The following is a 16,387-nucleotide window of genomic DNA, read 5'->3' on the forward strand; positions in this document are numbered from 1 at the left end:
AGCTTGGGAGCTGGGAAGGAACCCCTCCATACAACCCAAACAAGGGGTGTCCTGAACAGGAGCAGGAAAAGGACAGCGTGGAACATTGCCGGGCAAGTCATCAGGAGGGATCCATCCGGGGTCGGTGAGTGACAGGCACAGTGAGAAGATCTGGGAGAGACATGCCAGGAGTGGATGTAGTGCCAGAGAGAGAGACTGTGATGTCGCTGGGCTTAGAGACAGGCTGCTGCAGCCAGGAGGGTTCGCAGAGTCTGCACATGACTGACTAGTTCTAGTCCACCTAGAACACAACTAGCACAAAAAGACTCTTTTCAGTTGCTATTGGTTGCTACACCAAAGGGGACTGCATTCCCCTGCCAGCAAATGGCCAATCCAGAACTGTTGGGCCTTATTCAGAGTGGGACCTAGCCATGTGCTAGCTGTGCCAGGAATCAAGCATTGTGCAGTAGAGGAAGCAAAGATGACTCATAAGCAGTGGCGCCCCGTCCATAGGGGGCGCATGGGCTCCGCCCCCCCTCCAGGCAATCACAAAAAAAAAAAAAGACAATTTTTTTTAATACTGGCCATTTAAAAAAAAAAAAATACAAACAAAAGTTCTTAAGTGCACTGTGTTCGGACGTCGGACACAGTGCACTTATGGGAAGCGCCACGTCTATGCAATCACGAGATTGCAGACGCGGCGCTTCATTTGCAGGCATTTATCCTGCCTTGCGGCGCTTTCTGAAGCCCCGAGTAGCTTCCGCCCGGCGTTCGTAGTATCTGTTACTATGGCCGGGCGGTTTGATTGACATCTCAGCTTGATGCCACTTCCTGTTTTCTTTCTCCCATTGCGCCCGGGAAAGAGGAAATAGGAAGTATGAGAGGAGCGGACGGACCCCTCCATCGCCGTTGTGGAAGAAGACACCGCAGCAGAGGACAACACACAGAAAGGTAAGTACCGCTGTGCTCCCACAGAGAATGGGGAGGGGTTTCGATGTGACACAGGCTGCATTTGGTGGACACAGGCAAGGCTGCATGTGGTGGGACACAGGCAAGGCTGCATGTGGTGGGACACAGGCAAGGCTGCATGTGGTGGGACACAGGCAAGGCTGCATGTGGTGGGACACAGGCAAGGCTGCATTTGTTGGGGCACAGGCTGCATGTGGTGGGACACAGGCAAGGCTGCATGTGGTGGGACACAGGCAAGGCTGCATTTGGTGGGACACAGGCAAGGCTGCATTTGGGGGGACACAGGCTGCATGTGGTGGGACACAGGCAAGGCTGCATGTGGTGGGACACAGGCAAGGCTGCATGTGGTGGGACACAGGCAAGGCTGCATGTGGTGGGACACAGGCAAGGCTGCATGTGGTGGGACACAGGCAAGGCTGCATTTGGTGGGACACAGGCAAGGCTGCATTTGGTGGGACACAGGCAAGGCTGCATTTGGTGGGACACAGGCAAGGCTGCATTTAGGGGACACAGGCTGCATGTGGTGGGACACAGGCAAGGCTGCATGTGGTGGGACACAGGCTGCATGTAAGGATGGACTCCGCTGGGGAAACCTGATGGCATCTGGTGGCAGGCGATGTGGCTAGTGACACGCTCAGGGCTGCTACTGATTCTGCATTATGGTGAGTTGAATGATTTCATTTTATGTTACAATGTAATAATAGAAATAATGCGCTTCAATCATCCTGACACCATAACAACCATGGTGCCGAGATGATTGAAGTGCCAACACCAGGTGTTTGGAATATCTTTATTTGCTGATTGTTAAACTTTCTAGAATACACTTATTTCTATTGTTGTGTAGGATCTGGGCCTGCTGTCTTTCATCCCTCTCTCCCTCCATCCCTCGTTCATCTCAGACGCTAACCACACCACCTTAGAGCCACACCCACTATGTCGCTGAAACCACGGTCATTTTCACCAAGTGGGAGGGGTCAAAAAGGAAGGGCAGGGTCTGGCGCCCCCCATCCTAAAACTTCACCAGCCGCCACTGCTCATACGTGATGTACTGGAGGCAGGGCCAGTGCTACCACTAGGCAAACTAGGCAGCCGCCTAGGGCGCACTACTGCCTAGGGGCGCCCGGCCGCTGGTTTCCCTCCACGTCTGCATGCTCTGCAGGCTGCAGCATGTAACTAACTCAGTCCGACCGGTAGTTTAATTAGAGGTGCAGCGCACCGCTAGAGGAATCAGAGCCGATGCTTCCTGTATAGTGGCAACTTCTGTCACATGGGCAGGGCAAAGGGGGTGGAATCAGGGATGGAGCCAATGGGGCGGCAAAATGAGGTTTTGCCTAGGGTGTCAAAAATCCTTGCACCAGTCCTGACTGGAGGAGTATGGAGCTTTAGAGACTGCAAATACAGATTCCAAAAATCTTTCATTTGTCTAAAGTTAGTTATCTGGGCATCCAATGTTCCCTTTACCCCATCCAAGTTAAATCCCTCAATAAAACCACAAAAACAAGCTGATGGACTGTTCATTGACTGCTGGGCTGAGCGGGGGTGACGGGTGGAACCACTACACTCAGCGAACCTAGGGGGCACCGCTATACCAGAAATCATCATTTAGCAAATATGATACAATACCTGAGATTGACCTATGTTCGTATATAAAATAAAGTCAAAGAGCCCTCTCAAAGACCAAAAAAATGTAAGGAAATATCTATATGAAAAAAATAATGACAGAAAGAAAAAAAAAGGAGGGGGGAGCTATCCAATAAGCCTTCTGATATGCAGGAGGTCTGTACCCCCACCCAAAGGCCAGAAAGCTATACCTTCAAGGAAAAGGGGAGAAAAAAAAAAATTTGACCCCAAAAGTGTGGCCAGAAAATAGCAGACTCCACACGCTGGCATCTGGCTATACATAACCAAAAATAAGTAAAAAAGATAAAACAGAAGAATAAAAAGAAAAAAAAAAAAAAAAAAGAGAAAAGAAGCCCCACCCCAGGGAATCCAAGATCGTCACCAGTGGGCTCGACAAAATTTCCTTTAAGTCAAAAAAGTGGGAAGGAGGGCTCGTCACTGAAACTGGTCCAACCAAGGTTGCCAAATCTTAAGAAATTTGTCCCTAGTGTCTACAAATATCACCATAAGCTTCTCATTCAACGTACCATGCACACGTCACTTCACCTCTTCAAGAGAGGTGTTTTCCATGCCTTTGCAATGGTTTGTTTAGTAGCCATAAAAATATGTGTTCACGTGTCGTTAAAGTGGTTATTAAGCCACTCTAACCTGTATACGCCATCAGCACTGCCTCCTATTGTAGTATCCCTCTCTGTGTGATTTATAAAAATAAATTCTGCAAATACCAAATTTCACTGCTGAGATTGCGATTACATGACTGGCTAGCTTTCTTCTTTCCTCCTCTGAGAGATGCAGCGGGAGGGGCTGAGATTCCTCTGCTGATATCAGTCTGGAGGGGAGGAGGAGAGAGCTAGCTGGTCATGTGATCGCAAACTCTGCTCTTAAATTAGGTATTTACAGGATTTATATTTATAAATCATTCACAGAGGGGGACACTGCAATAGGAGGCAGTGCTGATGGTGTATACAAGTTAGTGTTATGAGAGCAGCAGGAGGGGGGAGGGGGGGCTCAAACACAGACAGAGTGGGGAGGGGGAAGGAGGACACAGGAGCAGAGAGGAGAGCAGATAGCAGGCTGCTGATGACAGAGGCATGTAAACTGACTATGGTGTCTAGTCTCAGCAGCCATGATACACCATGGTCAGTTTACAGAGGGGTGGGGAGAAACTGGCAGGATCAGCCAAGTTTTTTAGGTGTTACAGGGGTCCAAATGACACAGGACAAGCACTGTGTCATATAACAGGTTTTAAAGGAGCAGGATCCTTTTTTTTTTTTTGGGTTAACAAATGCTTTAACTCCAAGATGGGCTTAAGACGTAAAGCTTCCCATGGGTCCTTGTGTATATTAGAATGAAAGAGCGTATAGACCAAAAGTGTACACCCGGATCCACAGCCTTTTAACTTTGGGGCATGTCCACCATATGTGCTTCATCTCACCCTGATCAGAACAACCCTAAAAAACACAATGCTGGGTACGTAGAAAGGTATTTTGCACTTCTCACTGGGGTGTAATACCATCTGGACATAACTTTGAATGCATTCTCTAGTGCTATAACGTTACGGGAAGAACGAAAAAGGGCCTCCCACAAATTTGCCCACCAACGTGCACAGTAGGAGGGCGCTTGATTGTTTGAGGCTCCCACAAGAGAAGAATAAGGCAACATAACTAGGCTCTGAGTAGTTGGGTTAGTACGGCATCAGGTTTAAAACGCAGTCGAAGGTCAGGAACTATCATAATTTCTAACCAGGAAGTCTAGGAAGTGGCGAATTTGGATATAGCAGTATCCCTCTCGGGCAGGAGCTTCATAAGTCTCCTGAAGCTGCTGAAAAGTGTATATACCTCTGGTTGTGAGAAAGGGACTGTTGTCAGGCCTTTAGAGTGGCACCAATGAAAGCTATGAGGGTAATCCAACCCTAAAGGAAACTATGGGCAATTTTAAACCTCCAAAAGAGGTACAGTAGGTGAGGTAGCCCTGCAGAATATTTAACCGACTCCCATATTGTGAGCAACTGAGACAAGAAGGGGTTTAAAGGCTTAGGACGAAATTGAGCGGGCAGCCATAAGAGTGACGATAACGGAACAGGGTCCACATCCACTAGATCGATGTATGTCCACAAAGGAGCTGCCTCTCCAGCATATACAGTAGCTGTATCAGAGGTGCAATTTGCGATGCTTTATAGTAGTGTATCAAATTTGGAACTCTCAAACCACCTGCATTCTTCTGTTTGTTTAGCACTGCCTGATTCAATCTTGGTCGGGTCAATCCCCAGACAAATTCAAGAATTTGACATTGCAAAGAATGCAAGATATGTGGGGGGGGGGGGGGTCATCTTGGTTGTGTGTTTTTTACTACATACACTATATTACCAAAAGTTTGGGTAATATAGTGTAAACACAGATGAGCGAGTTTGGGGTGGAGGAACTTGACTGGCCTGCACATTCCTGACCTCAACCTGATAGAACACCTTTGGGATGAATTAGAGCGGAGACTGCGAGCCAGGCTTTCTCGTCCACATCAGTGCCTGACCTCACAAATGCACTTCTGGAAGAATGGTAAAACAGACACACTCCTAAACCTTGCGGACAGCCTTCCCAGAAGAGTTGAAGCTGTTATAGCTGCAAAGGGTGCGCCGACTCAATATTTAACCCAAAGGATTAAGACTGGGATGCCATTAAAATAGAAGTATGGGCTTGTATTTTTTTTTAAGAATCCGATCTACCTTGGTGGATGCAGCATTGGTCCGATGCTGCATCTGTCCCCTGGCGCCTCTGCACCGAGAAGCGGGCAAATGAACATTGCCGATCGCTCGGTTCTGACAGTTCCCTCGAGCAGAGAGCTGTAGACTGTCAGCCACAGCTCTCCGCTCTGCTCCCTCCTCGCTCATTGGAGCACTGAGCTGTGTAGGGGGCGGGGGCGGCCGGCTCAGTCTCTCTGTGGCTTCCTGAGAGGCTGAGCGGGGTGCCAGGCCTGGACTGATTTCTCTGCTGAAAACGGGTCACAGGAGTGCAAAACGAATTGCAACAAAACACAAGTAAAGAGGCAGCACTAAACTATAAACATGTGAATTATTAAAAAATAACCACACAGGAGTGAAACTATGCCCAGTATAGTGACTGGAAATGAAGTGAATCAATACATATAGTGTAATAACTATAAATAAAAGTGAATCAACACAGGGACCACTGAAATGAGCGCAAATGTCTATAATGTTAAACTCTGTGACCAGAGTCCATAGAAATGCAAGAAGTCTTCTCAGACGATAGGGGTGCTTAAACATAAGATGTTAACTCAAGCTGAACTGCACAGCAACCACAGGTAATGCGACATGAACATCTGGAGTTGGACACTCTTACCGGATGTTGTGGGACATATCTGCCATATAGCAGTACGTCTATCAGAGCCTGAGGAGAAGCAAACGCTGCCAATACTTTTATTCAGTGATCACTTTTTTATCTTGTAAGGCTTTTTATCCAATAAAACCCTTTTATTTTTTGACCTACGCCATGTGGAGCCCCTTTTTTTCTTTTTTCTCCATGATTTCATCCATCTGACTGCCCTTGATGTTTCGAACTCGCTTGGAGCTGGAGAGCGTGTGAACGAGGGGACAGTCGCCATCTGAGACGATTCTGGCTACCGATGACCGTGACCCGAGGGATAACCCTGCCTATTCGAGATCGGGACCGAAGTGACAACAACCTGGCGGATTCCACGGGAGGCTATCTCCTCAGGCTCTGATAGACGTACTGCTATATGGCAGATATGTCCCACAATATCCGGTAAGAGTGTCCAACTCCAGATGTTCATGTCGCATTACCTGTGGTTGCTGTGCAGTTCAGCTTGAGTTAACATCTTATGTTTAAGCACCCCTATCGTCTGAGAAGACTTCTTGCATTTCTATGGACTCTGGTCACAGAGTTTAACATTATTATTTGCGCTCATTTCAGTGGTCCCTGTGTTGATTCACTTTTATTTATAGTTATTACACTATATGTATCGATTCACTTCATTTCCAGTCACTATACTGGGCATAGTTTCACTCCTGTGTGGTTATTTTTTAATAATTCACATGTTTATAGTTTAGCGCTGCACTTATTTTATATATATCTGATGTGACTTGGTTTGTTTGTGTGTTAGCTGCTATTTGTCATATTGTTTGCTCATATTTAGTTTTGGGCCAGCGCAGCTTTTCTTTTTATACCACAAGTAAAGAGGCGCCTCTGAGTGCAGTATTTTAGAAATATCGCTTTTAATAATAGATGTAGATCAACTCACATTTTGTAGGAATAAACAGGCATGGTGTTAATAATACAGTGACGCATCCCCGAGTCCTAAGCAGTGTGGATTCCTTGCTGACAACTGTGAGATCTTCCGGCAGATGGAGGATGCCGGCTCCGGAGAGCGTCCGCAGAGCGAGGCGTGGAACGCACAGGACAGCTTGCTGCAGACGGATGACGTCATCAAAGCTGGACGCGTTTCGAGAGCGTGCGCACTTGGCGATGTAAGCAAGTTGCGCTCCTTTGTCAACAGATCTGTTGAAGATCTCACAGTTGTCAGCAAGGAATCCACACTGCTTAGGACTCGGGGATGCGTCACTGTATTATTAATACCATGCCTGTTTATTCCTACAAAATGTGAGTTGATCTACATCTATTATTAAAAGCGTTATTTCTAAAATACTGCAATCAGAGGCGCCTCTCTACTAGTGTTTTGTTGCAGCTGAGGAATTGGTTTCTACCCTATCATGATGGCAGCCCTGTTTGCATTTTTTTGGATGCTTTTTCTCCATTTTCACCATTCCTAAATAGACTCTTTTAGCGTCATTTTTATGGACTGACCAGACTATTTTTATCATTACTTCCCTTTTTCTTTTTCTTTTTTTTTTAAGCAGATTTGTATCAGAATGTGTATGATGTCTGACTTGTTTTGCGCCTATACTTGGTATATACAAAACGAATTGCAATCCTGTGATCCATAGAAGTCCAGCCAAAACGAGCTTTGGTTGGACTTCTTCATGTGCGTGTAAAGGCAGATGTCTCAATACTTTTGGTAACATAGTGTATAGACAATAAAGGAATGTGGAGTCCAAATACAGGACTTTTTTTAAATAATAAATGAAGAACAAGTAACGTTGCTTACTGATATTATCTGCTGATCATAGGACAACACTTTGATCTGCATATAAAAGACCTAGTCTAAATAAACTGAAACAATACTTTTGTTACAATGTATTTAACAATTATCTATGTAAATACTGTATCAATAACAGTGTTTGCAGGCTGCATTTACAAAGGATCTCCTGTAGCACAAACACAACTATGAAGGTGGGAGTGGATCAAGCTCATTTGGTCAGGTAGAGGGAGGAAGACCCGGGTGTACAATGTACTTTACTAGCTGGTCATACATTATTCATTTTTTTACCATCAGCCAGGAGCAGCTGCTAATAGAGAAAAGATTCCCATTTGACAGAAGTTCCTGTCAAACGGGGGCTGTCATACATAGATCAAAATTTGGCTGGTCCCTGATGAACGGGCTGAATCTATGGCCAGCTTTAGATTAGGCTTTTTGTATATACCATGTATGCTCGATCAGGGTTGCCAACTGTCTGTAAATTTATGGACAGCTTGTAATTATTGGCCGATTTGCAAGCTGTCCATAAATGTCTGTTATGGAAGTCGGCTTTCCGTAAAAAATGTCTTTCAGCCGACAGGGTTTGGGCTGAGGGGGTCAGGCGCATGGTGACATCATGGTGCCATTTGGAGCCTTTTATGATTCACACAGCAGCCAGGACTGGAGGGGGAGCCGAGACTTTAGAGCAGGAGGCAGGATAGCCTTCTGCTGGGAGTTGGAACTGTTATTGGAGGACTTTGGAGGAGAAGACTCAGCAGAGGTGGTGATGAAAGGATATCCACAAACAGTAGTACAGGCCCGACATGGGCCCCCTAGGAACCTTGGGCCCTAGGCTGCCACTCAAACCGCCTTAATGTGGATCTACCACTGGATATGACAGTTGTATCAACTAGCAGAAGCTAACTAGACCACAATCTTACTTACCAAAGGCACTAGTTATCATAGAGTCTTTTCTCAGTTTCAGTTTTCAGTTTGCACTCATTAGGTAGGTCAGGCATGGCATGTCACACCACCAATCAATTAGTCATATGATCCCTGTTGGCAGTGAGCAATAGAAATCAGAACTGCACTGCATTACATCAAAGAAACCTCACCCAGCTGTCATAGCAACCCTGTACTCTTTAAGCCAGGGTTCACACATGTGCGGTGCGAATTGAAGCTCAGGTTTCACTGGGAAGATAAAAATTCAGTTGTTCAGAGGTTCCTCTGCGTTTTAGCTGCGGATCAGTGAACAGGGAGAGGGGGGAGGTGTAGTGAGGAGAAGGAGAAAATCCATGTTCAGAACGCAATGCATCTGCGAATCAGATGCATTCCCATAGAACACACACTTTTTTTGTGCAATGCGCAGTGCGAATGCAATGCACATATGTGAACCAGATGCATTCATATGAATGTATTTTAAAATGTCCTGTAAATTGGATGCGGTGTAAGTCGCATCTAATTCGCATAGGTGTAAACGGGGGCTTAAGCTGTCCATAAATTATTCAGTTTTTTGTTCAACCTGCTGGCTGACAAAAAAACGGACCCAATTCCCCCATCCACACATTCAAGGTAATTGGGGGGGAATGATTCCTGCTGAACTACTGAATCTGGTGAAGCTGTGCATAGTAACCAATCAGCTTCTAACTGCAGCTTGTTTATTTAAGCTTTGACATTAGGCCTTCTGTTAAAAAAAAAAACGTCTGCAAAGCCAGTACTGATGCCAGGATAAAGTGGCTGTAAAATCGCGCTTTTAGAAGCATTTTGCATTGGCGTTTAGCAGTATTTATCTGCCCTCTCCTATTTCCTACTCCCAAATCCAATTACTACAGCTTAAAAATGTTTGATGCATCTTAACGCTGTATACAGCTGTAACGCTGCTGTTCCAGCACACGCTAGCCTTGTTTTTTTTTTTTTGCAGCTTGAAAAGCGCCTATGCCATTTACAGCTCCTAAAATCCTATGAGTGCATGGACACATTGAATAACAGAAGCGTTTTTAAGCTGTAAAAAAATGCCTGACGCTCCTAAAAGAGGCAGGAAAAATGCCCTGTGTGCATGAGGCCTAAAACCTAGAAGTGGGTTGGTTACTATGCACAGCTGCACCAGATTCTGTGTGTACCAGTTTTAGTAAATCTCCCCATTGTGTTAGAATGGCGGGGAGACTTCCTTGTCATCAGAATACACTGATCAACTCTTCTGACTCTAGTCATCAATGCTGATCGAACAGCATTTATCTGACAGGCTGGTTGTACAGAAGTCAATTGTTAGAATGACTTCTGGACAACTACTGTCCCCATACATGCATTGAAATTCTCCCCATACATAGACTGAAATTGGTAAATCTCCCTAACAGGGGCACAGACAGCAATAGAAACCTGACAGGTGTCCCTCCTCACGCTATCCAAAATAAAAAAAGTTTTGCCTTTAGTTATACTTTAAGATCAAATCACTGATTGGCAGCCTTAGTGACTGACAGGAAGCATAAAAAATGAGGGGGCTAAGGCCAAACACAGGCTTTCTAGTAAAAGTTAGTATTTGCATATTAGAGTGACCCAGATTTCGGGGCTCCTGGGGTACTCCGGATAGAAGATAGGGCTGGCCATATATTGATCATTTTTTTGTTCAACCAGCAGATTCCCCCATCCACACATTTGATGCTGATGTGGAAGTCATTCCAGTTGTACAATTGTGTTCTGATGGCAGGGATCCTTACGGCAGGGAATGTTGGAAAACCTTTCTCGATTTACAGTTGAAGCCAATTCGCTGCACACGTTAATCAATGTATTCTGACAGAGGAGGAGCCCCACTGTCAGAAAATAATGTCTCAGTGGGGAGGATTCCTCCATCCACCTCACTTGTGTGGATGGAGAATTCCATCCAGCCTGCTGGTTTATCAAAAAAAAAAAAAGTCATCTATAGTCACTTAATGACATAAGTACAGAGGCAGTTCTAAAAAAAGTCCAAACTCCTGATTTGCATGTTTCTTCTCCATGGATGTTTCTGTTGAGTAACTTTAAATACTGATGGCATTGGCAAAAGTGCCAAAATGCGCACTGAAAAAAACGCTCTATGCATGAAAAGGTTCTGGAGCTTTGTTCAGGAGTCGGGACACAGACGCAGCCCTCCGCTGCGCCTCTGACACTATGTGCAAACGGAGTGGCGGCTGCCTGCTGATGCTGAGACTTAGTTGCTTGCTGCAGAGAGAAGAGAGTAGAAACACCTGTGGCCGGGCGCTCTAGGCGTCTGCCTAGTTTGCCTAGTGGTAGCACCGGCCCTGATTAAAATCATAGGCCCCTATGCATGGCGCCTAAACATTGTAAGCTCTAATGAGCAGGGCCCTCTGATCCCTCTTGTATTAAATTGTATTGTAACTCTACTGTCTGCCCTCATGTTGTAAAGTGTTGCGCAAACTTTTGGCGCTATATAAATCCTGTATAAAAATAATATAATAATGATCTCCCTATACACAGCAGGGGATGTGTGCATTCTTTTAGATGTGATAATCAGCAGACTATGGAAGCTCAGTATCTGCTCCTCTTGTATAATCATATTATAGATCGCACAGGGAGAAGGGGAGGATGATGTGCCCGGATATATATCTATCAGATCTCACCCGGTATAGCACGATTATGGGTTCTCTCCGGCCGCTGTCCTCCGCTGTTCAGGTCTCTCTCATCCAAACAAGTCGGTTACCGGGGCAACAAAAGAGGACGCTTCTCCATGACAACAAGGGCACGCCTTCTCCCAGGGAGCCGCCCCTCCTCCCTCCGTACAGAGCTGTGTGCTGTCACTGGTCAGACCTGTCAGCTCACTGATCATTGTTACCTATAGGCAGATAAACTCCTTTCATGGCTCCCAGATCAACTGATGTACAACACAAACAAATGGCGACAGTCCCTGTCTAGACAGATCAATTACATGACTCTTGTCCATCGTTTAGCATGACCCACGGGGGTCCTACAGCAAATGATTCCCCTGGAGGATGGATTTATATACTGTATAAATATATGATTGCACACTTTTTCTCTGTTTCTGTTAATTATAGACACACATTATCCGGAATAAATATACACGTTTAAATCAATAGATGGGCAACAAACATGGTGCAATATCTGTGGGCCCAAACACACATACGTGTGCTGTGACAACAAGCGATAAAACGCACATATTAACACATGTTGGCACAACACACGGCAACGCATCTGCTCTGTGGGGCTGATTTACTAAAAAGCTGCAGAATGCAAAATCTGGTGCAGCTGTCCATTGTGGCCAATCAGCTTCTAACTTCAGCTTGTTCAATTAAGCTTTGACAAAAGAACCTGGAAGCTGATTGGTTTCTATGCAGAGCTGCACCAAATTTTGCACACTCCAGCTTTAGTAAATCAACTCCATTGCATGTTGGAGCACAACGCAGTGAACCATCAGGGCTCCTCAAACTGGGAGCAGCGGCTGTGTCCGTGTGGCCGGTGAATCCCAACTGAAATGAATGGGAGTGCCTGCACTGAGATACACAGTACATCTTTGTGGGCATACCCTGCACTGGCATGGGGGTACTCTGTAGTAAACCCATGTGAATGAAGCCAATGCATGCGGTTGCAGCACAGTGGCATGGGTGTCACAGGGGATAAAATGAGGAGGCAACATATTATCTCTGCACTACCTTTCAAACACCTCTGAAAAGTGATTCACAATAGATTGCTACTCAGAGGGGTGGCAAGCCCAGCAGCTGCCACTGTCAGAGTACAGTCATCTGAGGGGAGGAGTCCTCTATCCACTTTGTTTGTGGATGCAAGGCTGAACAAAAAAAAAAAAGAATTAAGGCTAGGTTCACACTAACCCGGTCTCTGAAATGTAATGATCCACGGTAGATCGCTTTTCAAAAAGTAGCTAAGTGAAATTTTAAAGAGTGCCACGACTGAAAAAAGCTTGAGAAACACTGGTCTAATATGAAAAAAAAAATGTCAGCAGGCAGATTTTTTATTGGAGGAGAGACATGCGATGTCTCGTCTACAATAAGATAAACCCACCTGCCTGCTCACAGTCCCTCTATCCAATCTACATTGGCTGCGCATGCGCAGTTCAGTTTACATTCCAGCCTGTGTGTTGGGATGACAGCACTCCTACACATGAGGGAGTGACTTCATCCTGCACTGGCCAATTAAGATGCTTGAAGACTGGCTCCTGGAAGAAGCTGGTGTGAAGATGCTGGAGGCAGCAAGGAATCTTGTGGTTTTTGGACCGTTGAAGCAAACGTAGGTATTGCAGAGTTTAGTTCTGCTTTAAGGCTCCATGCACACCGGCTTAAAAGGAGAAGTCCAGCCTGAGCTTTTTAGGCTGGGCTTCTCCTAAGGGTCACAGGAGTGCAATTCGCTTTGCAGTCAGGTGACCCGTTTTCATATTTTGAGCTCAGCATTTAGGCCGGGTTCACACTGCTGCCGGATGCGATCCTGTTCTCTGTTTCAGGGATAAATCAGGGCCAAATTTTTGCCTGAATTCGGCCAAAGACGCACAGGACTCCTGTGCAAGCCTCTCCGCAGCCGCCACGGAAATGTGTGAACAGGCTCCATAGAGAGCCAGTCACAATCTCCTGTCATAAGAACTGGATACGGGGAAACCCACATTCAATTCGCACTAGTGTAAAACCCAGCCTAATGCCGCATACACACAAGCGGACTTTACGGCAGACTTTGCCCGGCGGACTGGATTTCGTCGGGACAATTCGATCGTGTGTGGGCTCCAGCGGACTTTGTTTTCTCAAAAGTTGGACGGACTTAGATTTGAAACATGTTTTAAATCAATCAGTCCGGTCTAAAAGTTTGCTCGTCTGTATGCCAGTTCGATGGACAAAAAGCCACGCTAGGGCAGCTATTGGCTACTGGCTATGAACTTCCTTGTTTTAGTCCGGTCGTACGTCATCACGTATGAATTTGATGGACTTTGGTGGATCGTGTGTAGGCAAGTCCGTTCATTCGGAAAGTCCGTCATAAAGTCCGTTGAAAAGTCCGCCGGGCAAAGTCTGCCGTAAAGTCCGTTCGTGTGTACGCGGGATAAGAGGCAGGAAGAAAAACCGTCTGCTTTGCGTTTCTGATTGGAGCTTTCTGGCAGAAAAAAAGCGCAAAACTTTCCTAAACTTTGCACAAGAAACGCTCTATAAAAGCTTTTTTTTTCTGCCTCGGTAACTGGCATCTTTTTAAGCCCAGTGTACATGGAGCCTAAAGCCTTGTACACACGATCAGATTTTCGGACGACCGTTTGTCCGTTTTTTTGTTGCATGCTAGTCTCATGTCGAAAGTGAAGAGGTTACTGACCATACGAAAATTCTCGTACGACAGAATACACCTTCGGAAGTGACGTAATGTGTTGAATAGTTTTGTATGTATTCTTTCGTTTCTGAGCCTGCATGGTCTTGCTCTTACGATTTTTTTCGGACTAAAACTGTACTAATTATGCGCAAATCGGATGTTGTGTTCACATCTGACAAAAATGTTATAGTCTACACACCCAGCTTTTGTCGTATGAAAAATCGGAATCGGCTATTGAAAGCACCGTACTAACGATCCGAGAATCAACAGATTGTTCGTTGGTTAAAATTTTACTTCCGATTTTCGTATCGTGTGTACGGGCTTAGGTCTGCAAACTGCACATTTTTTTATTCTCCTAATATAGGCACTTATAACAGTTCATCACTGCATGTAAACTGGAACATACATACATAAAGTATAACTAAAAGGCAACACTTTTTTGTTTTATTTTTGGATAGAGTGATTAGAACCAGGGACAGCCCTTCCATTAGGGGTGCTGCCCCCCTAATCCATGTGCCCGGCCCCTAATCTACATGCAGGGTGCCAGATGCATGGATTTCAATCAGGGTTTTTTAAGCATGTGATTAGAGCCAGAGGCTCTAATAGGCTTCAAAAAGGATGGGCACGGGGCGCAGAGCACTGCGCCCTGATCCCACCCAGTTGTGTGACAATAGCAAATGAATATTCGCTATTGTCACACTGATTCTCCTCCCGACCAATCAGGAAGTGAGTCTGAAACCTGTTTCCCGATTGGCCGAAAGGAGAAGCGTTCCAATTGGCCACCAAGGAGGAGGGAGGAGACACACGGCAGAAGCCGCCATGATGCCTGCGGAGGAAAGCAGAGGAAGCTGGTGCCCGTGATGCCGAGGGGGAGAGCAGGGAAAGAAGAAGCCATCTGGCTTAAAAATCGCTGCTTCTACAGGAGTTTTGTGTTCTGCCTGTAGAAGCAGCTCAATGTTATCCTATGCGCCCATACACATTAGGACGATTTTAGGCATATTTTGAGCTCATTAATGAAAGTAAAAGCAAAAACCCAAATTTTGGGTTGTCCCCAGAAAAGTAAGAGGGGAAATCTTCCAAAGGGGACACTAGGAGGGGTCCAAGGAATTTCCTTAATTTGCGGGAAATTCCTCTTCCTTTCTTATTGGTTTTGGGACAGGAAGTGAAGGTAAAGTTCCACAATGGGACACAGATGGTGAAAAAAAATCTGACAGATTATAACCCTCTCTTGTCAATATATAAGTATAAAATCCGCGCTGAGTCATAAAAATTAAGCAGCTTGCTGAAAATTGTCATATCAGCTCCCATAATTATAATTATACACAATTTATATAGCGTCAAAAGAGCAGTGCTACAAATCTGTATGCACAAGATTCCAACAGTGACAGTTGTAAAGTGCAATATGAAACATCAAATTATATGATGTGCAAAGTTAGACATCAATTGATATTAATTATAAACACTGAATTCAGATATATAGAGTGTGAAAAGACTATATAAGTATCAAACCACTGAAAGTGCAAAAATGCAAACTACAGTGCATATATGTATTCAAGTGTCTACAGTATACATCTCACATCAGGTCATTGATGACAGTGTGACACATATACACTTGAATATATACAGTGCCTTGAAAAGTATTCATGCTCTTTGGAATATTCCACATTTTGTCATGTTACAACCAAAAATGTAAAAAAAAAAAATTATTGGGATTTTATGTGATAGACCAACACAAAGTGGCACATAATTATGAAGTAGAAGGAAAATGATAAATGGTTTTCAACATTTTTTACAAATAAATATGTGAAAAGTGTGGCGTGCATTTGTATTCAGCCCCCCTGAGTCAATACTTTGTAGAACCACCTTTCACTGCAATTACAGCTGCAAGTCTTTTTTAGGTATGTCTCTACCAACTTTGCACATCTAAAGAGTGACATTTATGCCAATTCTTTCAAGCTCTGTCAGATTTGATGGAGAGCGTCTGTGAACAGCAATTTTCATGTCTTGCCACAGATTCTCAATTGGATTTAGTTCTGGACTTTGACTGGGCCATTCTAACACATGAATATGCTTTGATCTAAATGATTCCAGTCTAGCTCTGGCTGTATTGCATTTTTTATGCATTTTGCGCATTTTTTTTTTTCGGCTAATAGGAAAATATGTTATTAAAGAGAAAGCAAAAAAGTTCCAAAGAAATAGGTTCTTTCCAGCTTAAGCAGCGCTCAAAAATATGTTAGTTCTGTTCATGGAGTGCGACTTTGATGTGGCTTTACATTCTTTGGCACTCAAGTCACATCGAAGCATTACAGGAACCTTTATGTGTCCAAAAACGCATGTTAAGGTTAAATGTTAGAGTTAGCGGTAATCGTTAGGGTTTAGCGGTAATTGTTAGAATGCTAACCCTAATGAT

At 44.8% G+C, this 16,387-nt stretch overlaps 1 protein-coding gene across 3 annotated transcripts in view; it reads right to left on the reverse strand.

Moving 5' to 3' along the window:
* The window catches only part of TEKT1 (tektin 1), a 47,490-nt gene that overhangs the window by 29,505 nt on the left and 1,598 nt on the right, over positions 1–16,387 (reverse strand). Inside the window, exon 1 of one of the 3 annotated variants that reach the window (XM_073616593.1) lies at positions 11,289–11,439. The exons of 1 other annotated variant lie outside the window; for it this stretch is intronic. The gene's annotated coding sequence lies outside the window, so the exon portion shown is untranslated. Of the gene's footprint in view, positions 1–6,840; positions 6,993–11,288; positions 11,440–16,387 lie in introns of those variants that run through there. One more of the 3 variants, XM_073616594.1, reaches the window with a different exon arrangement.

The sequence above is a fragment of the Aquarana catesbeiana genome, linkage group LG02, assembly GCF_042186555.1.
Source record: "Aquarana catesbeiana isolate 2022-GZ linkage group LG02, ASM4218655v1, whole genome shotgun sequence".
NCBI classification, from domain to species: domain Eukaryota; kingdom Metazoa; phylum Chordata; class Amphibia; order Anura; family Ranidae; genus Aquarana; species Aquarana catesbeiana.